At 38.0% G+C, this 11,441-nt stretch overlaps 1 pseudogene; it reads right to left on the bottom strand.

Moving 5' to 3' along the window:
* Nucleotides 1–216: 216 nt before the first annotated feature.
* LOC138149351 (peroxisome assembly protein 12-like) lies at nt 217–1,338 on the bottom strand (annotated as a pseudogene).
* Nucleotides 1,339–11,441: the final 10,103 nt, after the last annotated feature.

The raw sequence follows: 11,441 nt of genomic DNA, 5'->3' as shown, positions 1-11,441 counted from the left end.
TGGGGGTTGGAAGGCATATAAATAGGCTATATTCAAATGGTTATTTCATTCTTTTAAAAATGTTTTTCTAGGTTCTTTAAGATTGAGGTAGTCCCGAGGTGGGTAACTAATATGGATGGGGTCTGACTGAACAATACCATGTATTGAATACCACTCTATGGCAGAATGGCTGGTAGGCCGAGCAGTCTTACCATGGGGCACAGTTGGCAAGGTCATTCAGTTTTCAGAGGAGTACACTGAGTATAGTTTAACCAGGTGCTAGACTTCTGTAGCAGAGCCTGTGAAGATGGGCCAGGTCTGGTGACTCCTCACACACATGGGTAACAAAACACGTAGCCAGAGGAGATGAGTGCAGTGTCATTCACCTTAAGTTTTGGCAATAGAGAGGAATCAAAGTTGTAGTACAGGTGCACGGGCTGGTGGGGTGGGCAGAGCAGCCAGGGATTTGATGGTTTCTTGATTTTTCTGATGAGTAAAGAATTGCAGGAAGAAAATACCTATAGAAAGACCTGCAGAAATGGACAAGGCAAAGCCTCCTACAAGTTTCTTGACAGCTGACTGCACCATCTCTGGAATATTAGTGGCTGGCTATTACATACTACTAGCTCCAGCTAGTGTCTTTTCCATAGCTTGGATATCCTCTGCTGGGAGTCTTCCTAGCCCAACCCCAGCCTGGCTCAGCATGGGCGAATGATGCCGAGCCTTCCCCAGGATGTAATGTAGCTGCTGTATGAGGATCCAGCCTTCCAAGCCCATGGTCACAAAGGGATAAGCTGCCAAGAAAGTTGGTAAAACTGCTTCCGGCAGGAAGGGGGGATATGGATGGAATATTCATCCTCTTCCTCCTAGGCTAGAGACCAACTTCTCCAACTTCATTTTCAAGTAGGGAAGGAGAACCAGGAATAAGAAGGATTTCGAAAGCTGCTTCTTTGGGAGGCCAACACTGGCCAATCTCTGGACTCCTGGGGGGGGGGGGGGCAAGGGGGTCTCCCATCATGATCCTCTTTAAGCCATAAACATTTTCAGAGGAGACACTGGCTTTAGACAAGTAGTGCTGCTGTAGCAAAAGATCCTACAAAGTGAAGCTTTTATCAAACCACCTCCAGAAAAGCCCAGGATAGGCAGGGTTGGATTCTGTAAGAACCTTGACCACGTGCTGCAGGGTGAGTCTCCCAGCTGCCATCAGACTGCCCTGTGCTACCACCTCGAAGATGGAGGGCTGGTCATGCCCGGGGCAGCAGTGATGTGACCCCCTGCTCGGCCATCATGCCCTCTCAGTGTCTCACCCTGGTGGGCCCCAGAAGTTAGAAGGGGACGAGGTATGTAGGAGGAGCCCATGGGGAGCCCAGCAGTCTCTCTGGGAGTGGGGGCGGGGTTGGCAGAGGGCTCTGGGGCAGGGAGAACAGGAGCTCAGAGGTGCCTGCTGAGCCCAAGGGCAATGGGCGTCAGGCAGGCATCTTCTGGCCAAGGCGGCTGGCCCAGGGCTGGGAACCCAGGCCCCAAGGGGAGCGGGGGCCAAGAGGGAGGAGAGCCTTGCGGCCATGCAGCCGCACTCCTGGCCGCGGAACCCTGGTTTTGCTTTTGTTTTAAATCAGCTAGGACTTTATCTTGGTGAAATGACTCCCACAGCCTCCCCCTCAACAAACTTGTAGAATAAACTTTAAAATTCAAAGTGCACCTCCTTCTTCACTTTTTCTTTACCATTTCTGAGTTAAATGTTCAATTACATTCAATAAAAGACTTCTTGTTTTCCCTAGTGGCTCTACATTTTATTATGATGTGTATGTTGGAAAGCAATGATTCCATTTTTTTTTTCCTTTTTTCCAAGTAAAACTTGTCAGACAAAGTCTCAAGAGTTCCAAATTCGTGTGACAGTATCTTTGTTTCTGTCTTACTTCAGTGCTTAGCACAATACAATGCATACAATAGGCACTTAATAAATACCATATGAATCACAGAATCATAGAGTTGGAAGAGATCTTAAAGATCATTAATTCAACCCACCCATCTTAGAGATGAGAAAACTGAGACCCAGAAAAACAGAGTCTGGCCTAAGGTCACACTAGTAGTAAGTGATAGGAACTGTGCCATCCAGTAAAACAAGCACTGAATTTGTAATCAGAGGACCTGGGTTACACTTACTATCTACCAGTTATATTGGTCAAGGTGTTAAACTTTTTTGAGCCTCAGTGTCCTCATCTTTAATAATACTTTTCTTCAATGACATCCTTTAGATCATTCTTCTGTAATTCCATCTGCATCTAATCAAGTCAATACGCATTAAGCCATACTACGTGTCAGACACTATGCTTAGTGCTAAGGACATACACAAAAAAGGCAAATATAGTCCCTGCCTTTAAGGAACTCACAATCTAATGGAGGAGATAACATGCAAATAATTATGCACAACCAAGCTATGTAGAGGATAAATAGGAAATAATCAACAGAAAGAAAGTCATACCAAAGGCATTCCAGCATGAAACTCTAAAGATAACAAGGAGAAAAAGATGATAAATATATGCAAATATTTCTTTAAAGAAACCACTTTTTTTTTCACCATTAATCATCAAAGAGGAGCCATCAGGGATTGGGAAAAACTTCCTTTGGAAAGTGGGATTTCAGCTGGGACTTTAAGGAAATCAGGGAAGCTGGAAGGTAGAGAAGAGAAAGGAGAGTGTTCTAGGAACAGGGGACAGACAACATAAATGCTTGGAGCCAAGAGATGAAGTGTTTTGTTGGAGCCAGAACAAAGAGGCCAAGGTCACTAGATCAATGAGTACCTGGGATGGTATGTTACAGCCTACAGGTACCCAACATGTGCCACTCTAATGCTTTTCAATGATCTTTTAAGTTCAGTTCTTCATCAACTGTATTGTACCATTACTTGAAACCATAGAATACAACCTGAAGAATATTAAATTTTTTAATGGATCTTTGTTTCAAGAAGCTTAGAATCATTAAAAGAATTTTGCAATTTCACAAAAGCAATGTAGTCATCCACCTCTCCCTAATCAGGTCTGTACCCAAATCATTGTGCGTTTGCAGTATCTGTTCAAGATGTGTAGATATAGACAAAGATGATATCTGATAGCATTGGATTTCTTCCATAATGGTAATGAATACCTTCACCAAGCACAAATATCTATTTTTTATGCCTCACTTGATATTAATGTTCACTGAATCATTGAATAAAACTATTCCTCTCATTATATCTTCCAAAAACTCTTTTCATAATTTTGCCATGTTAGGAAAGATATCTTATTAGAGAAGAAACTTTAAGGAAGCAGATTGCTATACTAAGTCAAATGTGTTGGATTTGTTGGTTTGTTTGTTTAGCAATCAACAGACAATATACCTAGTGAGATCTTTAACTCCCTAGTTCTTTCATTCAGTCATGTGGTGGTAAAGATGTGGTCTATTGTGAAACATAGCATGCAAACCAGTCTGTTTCCTTTTAACTCTCTAGTCAAAGATATGTTTAATGTATGTTCAAATTATTTTCATGAAGATTTTATATAGAAGAAAAGTAGATATATGGGTCAGTAGTTGTTAATATTCTCTGTCACTTACATTTGGTCACAATAATGCTTCGGACTTTTTCTGTGCTCTTTGGTATCTTTCACTTAATCAGATACATTGAAAAGTAATTATTCAATACCCTCCATTGATTCCAGCACAGGCCTTCTCTCTGTCCATTTGGTGTAAAGTAAGAAACACTTTTCAACGGAAACTCCTATTTTATATGTTTTGTAACACTGACACACCCTCAATCAGTTTCATATTCATCTTTCAGTCTTTGTCACAATTATGTGTGTATATATAATATATATTATAAACACACACATGTAAATGTATAAAGTAACTTGATGCAAGAAACTTTAATTTGGATTATTTTCAAAATTTTTGTAGCTTTAAAATAAATAACTAATTTGGCATTATTATAGAATTAGCTGTTCTAGCTGCTTTTCCCAGCTTTGTCTTCTTCAGTGCCTTTTTTGCTTCCTCTATAAACACATCTGTGGCTGTGATACTAGAGCACAAATATGGCTCCTTTGTCATGATTGATGGTGAAAAAAAAGAGAGATTTTTTAAATCTTTGCAGATATTTATCATCTTTTTCTCTTTGTTATCCTTAGAGTTTCATGCAGGAATGCCCTTGGTATGACTTTGCATAGGTCCTCTCCAAGATTCTTTTAAACTAGTTTCCATATCTAATGTTTCTCATTGTTTTATGAGGCAATACTGCTCATAAACTTCCACAGTTCTCCTATTTATATTTTATAAATGTATTTCATAATTTTATAAGTAATATATATTTTATAAATGAGATTATATTCTAAACATATGCTGTCATTGGCTGCCATATATCTCCATGTGGCAAGTGTTTGTTGACTGACAGTTTTTAGGCTAATCATGGCAATGGATTTATATCAGTTTCCTTCAAGCAGCACAGAGGACCATCATAAGCAAAGGACTTTCCTGGCCCCCCACCTCCATTACCACCCCTCCCCAGTAGTTAGTGCCCTCCTCTCCAAGATCATCCTATATCTGCTTTATATGTGATATATATGTATGTGTTTATGCATATATACACACCTACATATATGTTTATATGTGTATGTATGTATATACATGCATATGTACAAACATATTGTCCCCCATAAGAATGAAAATATAGAAATTTTGCTTTAATCTTTGTATCCACAGTTCATAGCACAGTGACTGGCACTAACTAAATGCTTGATTGATCCCCAGTAAATTTCATTTTATTAAATCTAAGCCATTGACCTAGTCAGTTGAGATCTTTTTTGAATCTCAATTCTGTCACCTACTACATTAGCTTTGTGTCATATTTGAATTTGATAAGTTAATTGATCTGATAAACTTCTGTATAATATTGTGAAAAATGGTGGTGGTGTGCTTTCTTCCACTCATTTCCCACTTTTCTACATAACTTGTATAAATAGATCAAGTTGGAGTTGTTTTAATTATACATTATTTCTCATTTTAATTTTTCTTCTAATTTCTTATTAATTTTTGTCTTTGCTCTAACAAATCAGTGGTCTGATCTTACACTAGCAGCTAGTTCAGGAATGACACACATATCCCAAACATGTCATTTCTTATCTTTCACAGTAAGAATAACAGTAATAATAATAATTATTATTATATTATATAAATATATAATGTTATTGTCCAGTTGGGTATGATTCTTCATTACCCCATTTGGGTTTTTCTTAGCAAAGATACTCAAATGGTTTGTCATTCTCTTCTCCAGATCATTTTAAAGATGAGGAAACTGAAGCAAACAGGATTAAATAACTTGCCCAGGGTCACATAGGTAGTAAATATTTGAGACTGAATTTGAACTCAGGAAAACGAGTCTTCCTAACTCCTGGATTGGTACACTATCCACTATACCAGCTACCTACCTAGCTAGCACTCTCTCTCAATATCTCTCTCTCTCTCTCTCTCTCTCTCTCTCTCTCTCTCTCTCTCTCTCCCTCTCCGTCCCTCCCTCCCCCCCCTTCTGTATGTTTGTGTGCATTCACACTTTAGGGTTTGCAAACTGCCTTACAAATGTTATTTTATCTTTACTTCAACACTATAGAGTAGGTATTATTTTTATTCCTGTTCTACAAATGAGAAAACTAGGACAAACAGAAGATGAGTGATTTATCCAGGGTCATATAGTTAATAAGTACCTGAGGTTAGATTCCATCTTGAGGATTTTATTTGGTACATATATGTCCAGTGCCATTTTATTCTTTTCTCAAATAAAAAATTCATGGTGTGTAAGCATAAGGTTTCTTTGTAGTCTGCAAGTTTTTGATCTTTCTCATTCCTTAGTCCTGAACCTTATTTTCAGCCATCCTAGTTCAACCATCAGTGTGATCTGTTGAAGTCACAAAGGATCAGTGTATATATTGGTTTCATTTAGAGAACCTTATACAGTTCTTCATAGAACTTCTCTCTCCTCATCCTCTTCAGCAGATTTTGGTATATGAACTGAGCTTTATTTAATATTAGTCTTTTTACAAATGCTATCGTCAGTATTATATTATGCAATAAGCAAATTTCCTCCATGAAATGACACTTTGGCTTGCCTTTAGACACAGTAAAATGAACTACTCCAACTCCCTTATTTGTTCTCACCAGTGAGAACTGGTGAACCATCCTTCTATTTAAGTGCATCCTCTTTCTGTCTTGTTTTTATTTATTGAAAGCATATCAACATTTGTGTGATTCATTTCCTCCTTTATTATGTCTACTATTTGATTACTGAGCAAGGACCTCACTTTTAGGGTATAATGACCTGAGTTAATATTTGTAGATGGTCTAAATTCTGTGTGAGTCTTATGTGCATAAGCTCTGCTATCCCTTTACAGAATTCTTCTTTCATCACTGCAGAAATAGGAGACTGCATAGAAGTGAGAGACATTTTGTATTTTGCTTTGTTTTGTAGGTTGCTTTGTCCAAAGACTTCATTGCCTAGTGACAAGCTTACAGGTCATAAGCCTCTCTATACTTAGATAGGATGCTCTTTTAAAAATGGACACAATCTAACATAATTTTGACAGCATTGATAGACAGCATTTGAAAGAAAGGTAGATATAAATGGTGTGAGACATTAATTCTACTAATAAAAGGATATTTTTTTCATAATGGCCATGGCTGGTCCAGAGATAGCCACATTCTTCCCTCCCCTCGAAAGGTAGGGGTTCATTTTGTGACTGCAGGACATAGTTTTTGTGCTGTATGAAGTTAACTATTCCCCATGAGAATTAAAACCACAATTCCAGCCTCATTAAAACCAGGCTCTAAGCAACTGAGTTAACCCAGACTAGGTTGTGCTGGAAGCTGAGGCAACAGCACTGCTGCAAGAGAATAACCAACCACATTCAACTCCAGGTATAATCACACTGGTGTGAGGAAGACATGAAAACATCTAGAATGCAAAACAGGAACCCCCTGGGCTTGCTACGCCACCCTGTACAATGAAGGGGTTGGAGTAGATCAGCAGTTCTCAGCAGGTGGTCTTTGTACTCTTGGGAGCCACTGAGACCCTTCTGGAGTGTCCAAGAGGTCAAAATTATTTTCCTAATAGTACTAAGATGTTTTAAGTCTAACATCGATTAACACATAAATGAAAGAAAAATTAGAAGTCCTCCATAATTTTTAAGAGTGTAAAGGAATCTTGAGACCAAAAAAGTTGAGAATACTAGACTAGATGAATTCTAAGTCCCCTTTTAAGCCTAACATTATGGGTAATTTATTTAAAGGTCCCTTCCAGTTATTACATCCTATGAGTTTGTGCTTGTGTTAAAGACATGGAAAGCAGAAGAGAAGGACAAAATCCCTGGTGAGCTGGATGGAACTGAAAGAGACACTGGACACAAGACTAGAGAAGAATTATTAGAATGTGGTTGAGAAATACAGCCCTCACTCCCAAGCTAGCCTCTGAATTCATAATTATATTTTTTCAAAGTTCTCTATCTCTCTTCTGATTTCGTACAGTGCTCAGTACCCCTCCTATTTTTACTTTCATCATCTAGCTTTTGTAGAATAGTGGTTTAAGTACCTTCCGTAGCTCCCCTACTCAAATGTACAATCCCCAAGGATAGAGACAGGGATAGCATCTTGTTTATTTCCTTGAGTTCCAAGTTCCTGAGTACAGGAACTTGAGGATGGTAGATAAACAGTAAATGTTTGTTGGCTAAATTAATTCATTAATATGAGAATGTCTATGCCTGCAAAAAAAATGAATAACATAAAATGTTAATAACAATATATGAATATAAAAATGAATAACTGAATTGAGACCTCTCTTTCTTAGTGTCAGTAGAAAAGGTCACTTTTTATTGTGGATAGTTTTTTGGTCAGGTGCTAGACTCTGGGGTCAATTACAATGCAAAAGTTATCTGTGGAAACAATAAAGTTTGAAAATCAGATGAGAGAATTATCAAGAGATCACAGATTCAGAGCTGAAAGAGAATTCAAGAATCTCAGAATTAAAGTCTCAATCCAACCTCTCAGAAAGAATCTCCTCTCCAATACACACTAAATAGGGGATCTCACCCTCCAGGAGAATAGGGGGGGAAGGGGATGTTAGGGGGGATGATGGAAGGGAGGGCAGGCTGAGGGGGGAGGGAAGTTGGAAGCACCCACTTTTGAAAAGGGACAGGATCAAAGTAGAGAATAAAACAAGTGGGAGGTGGGATAGGAGGGAGGGAAATATAGTCAGTCTTTTACAATACATCTACTATGTTATTGTTTTGCATTAGCCACACATGTACAACCTATACTGAACTGCTTGTCTCCCCAGTGGGGGTGGGTGGCAGGGGGGGAAGGGAATGAATCTGGAATTGAAAGTTTTAAAATCAAATATTCAAATATATGTATATATATATAAAATAAAAAAATAAAAATTGACTAAACTTTAAAAAAAAAAAGAATCTCCTCTCCATCATCCCTGACAAGTTCATCTAATCTGTGCTTGAAGACCTCCAGTAAGTAGGAAACTCACTACTCACTATGGAACAATCTATACCATTTTTTATATCTCTATTTACTTGGAGTTTTGTTTGGTTGGTTTTTGTTTTTGTTTTTTTTTTACCAAACCAAAATTTCCCTCTCTGTAACTTATGCCCAGTGGTATTAGGAGTTGAATGGAGGGTGGATTGGAGAGGGGAGAGATTTGAGGCAGGACTATTACAATAGTCCAGGTGTGAAGTAATGAACACCTACACCAGAGTGTGACAGTGTTAGAGGAGAGAAGAAGGCCTACTAAGAGATGTTGTGAAGTTGAAATCAATAGACCTTGATACCAGCTTGGGTATGAGATGAAAGATAGTGAGGAACCTTAGGATGACATCTAGCTTTCTAGTCTGAGCAACTGGGAAAATGGTGTTGTTCTTAATTGGGAATGTAGGAGTGGGGAGTATTTAAGGGGAAAGATAATGAGTTCTGTTTTGGACATATTGAGTCCTTCTCTCACCTACATAAAGATATTACAAGTTCCATATGCATCAGGGTACAATTGTTCTGTCATGTTTAGAGTGGGTTCTCTTTTGTTCTAAACTGTGATCCTCAATGAATCAAGGAGATAGCTTTTTGTTTCTTAATGGGATCAAATTTCTTCAACATCAACAATTTTCTTCAACATAGAGTTAGCTCTGGGAAGCCCCTCAAAGACCATCTAGTGCAACCACCCTTGCTGAGACAAATTGGGGAAGTGACTTTCTCTAGGTTAAATAAGTAAGCATCAGTGGTAGAATTTGAACTCAAATCTCCCTAGTATAGAAAATGCCAGAAAGTGCTCTTTCCAACACTTTCTCTCTTAAATAACTCCAGGCAGATCTCAAAGTAGAAGGCTTTGAACTGAGACACAACCTTGGGTACTAGCAAGAAGAAATATTATAGAATTATTTTACTTCATTGTACTAAAGGTAGTAGACATAGCCCCAGTCAGGTCCTTGGGAATGTTTGCTATTCATTTATGCATTTTCTTTCACTTTCTGGGAAACCATAAGCAATCTGAATTGCCTTTCATCCTGTATTCCTCTTCTGCTTTAGGAGAACATAGAAGTTCCTTCTGCTTCTTCATGATAAAAGTAGGATGGGCACCTGATCTTCAAGTGAGTAGAGAAGCAATTACCGTGTTTCCCTGATAATAAGACCTATCCCGAAAATAAGCCCTCCCCTTACTGTGTAAGATTCCTCTAAAATAAGCCCTCCCCTGAAAATAAGCCCTATTGAGATTGCTACTGTAGTGAAGGTGATCCCCTGTGCTACACACTACATTACGGTACCCTCTGTATGCACTATCCCCCCCCCGTGAAACGCACGCCACGCTCTGAGCTGCATCCAATCAGAGCTGCAGCAGTGAGCGCATCATCCTGTTCTTCCCCAGTGATTTGCTTATTGAATAAAGGTACATTTTTTTGTTCACATTTACCTGTTTATTAAAATTGCTGTCAATGTTCATTAAAATAAGCCCTCTCCTGAAAATAAGCCCTCTGGTGTTTTTCTGTCCAAAAAAATAATAAGACAGTGTCTTATTATCGGGGAAACACGGTAGCAGCAGATTTCATCAAAGTGGGTGTCCCTATTAATACATTGTTGATAGAGCTGTAAACTGGTACTGCCATTCTGGAAAGCAATTTGAAACTATGACAGAAAGGTCACTAAATTCTTTATTCCCTTTTATCTAGAAGTCTTATTAATAGACTTATGACCAAAGGAGGCGAAAAAAGTGGAAAAAATCTATCTATTCCCCCCCCCAAATAAAACCACAAAACAATTCTTTTTATACTAACAAAAAATGGAAACCTACCTACTAGAGAATGTCTAAACAAATTGTTGTATAAGAATGTAATGGAATAAGATTGTACCATAAGAAATGGCAAAGTTGACAGTTTTGTGGAAAAAATGGGAAGATGTGTATGAACTGATGTAGAATGAAATAAGCAGAACAAGGAAAATAATTCACATAATAGCAAAAATATTATAAGGAAAAACTCTGAACAACTTGAGATCTCTGCACAGTAAAATGACAAACTGTTTCCAGGGGACTGAGGATGAAATAAAGTATCCACCTCCTGACAGAGAGGTGATAGACTCAAAATGCAGAATGAGACAGACATATATTTTCAGACATGGACAAAGAGGGGAATTTGCTTTGCTTGACTATGCATATTTATTACAAGGATTTTCTTTTCCTTTTGTTTTCTATTGGGGGATGGAAGTAGAGGAAGAAAAAATGAATACTTGTTAATTGACAGTAAATTAAACTGAAATTAAAAAGAAAGTAGGTGTCTACAAATTGAAGAACGAACAATTTGTGGTATATGGATTCAATGGAATATTATAGTATCATAAGAAAAGACAAATATAAGGAATTCCAAGAAACATGGGAAGAGTTATATGAACTGATAGAGAATGAAGAAAATAGAAAAAGGAAAACTCCGTGTGTGTGTGTGTGTGTGTGTGTGTGTGTGTGTGTGTGTGTGATATGATGGCATAGTACATAGAGTTCTGGACTTAGAGTCAGAGAGATCTGAGTTCGACTTCTGCCACAGAGATTTAGTAGCAGTTTCACCTTGGGCAAGTCACATCACCTTTCTCAATCTCAGTTTCCTTTTCTGTAAGAAAAAAAAGGACAAAATAATAGCACCTACTTCCCAGGATCATTGAGAATTAAATTAGATAAACTATCAAAGGGACTTTATGAACCTTAAAGTGTTATATAAATGCCAACTATTATTATGTAAATTAAAAGAATACTAAGATAAAGCCTAAAAACTGTCAAGAGATGAAGAAATGGGCTTTCATTTTTATTTTAATGAAGTGGAGCACTTGAATGCAGAATATCATATATATAGCCAGATACCATCTCTTATTTAAGTTTTTCTTTAAAAAGAAAAGAAAAAATCTATCAG

Source organism: Petaurus breviceps, unplaced genomic scaffold, assembly GCF_028583685.1.
Source record: "Petaurus breviceps papuanus isolate PSGF00001 unplaced genomic scaffold, PetGlider_PUasm1.0 90847, whole genome shotgun sequence".
NCBI classification, from domain to species: domain Eukaryota; kingdom Metazoa; phylum Chordata; class Mammalia; order Diprotodontia; family Petauridae; genus Petaurus; species Petaurus breviceps.
The sequence above is the reverse complement of the archived record's forward strand: the minus strand, read 5'-3'. Positions and strand labels throughout refer to the sequence as shown.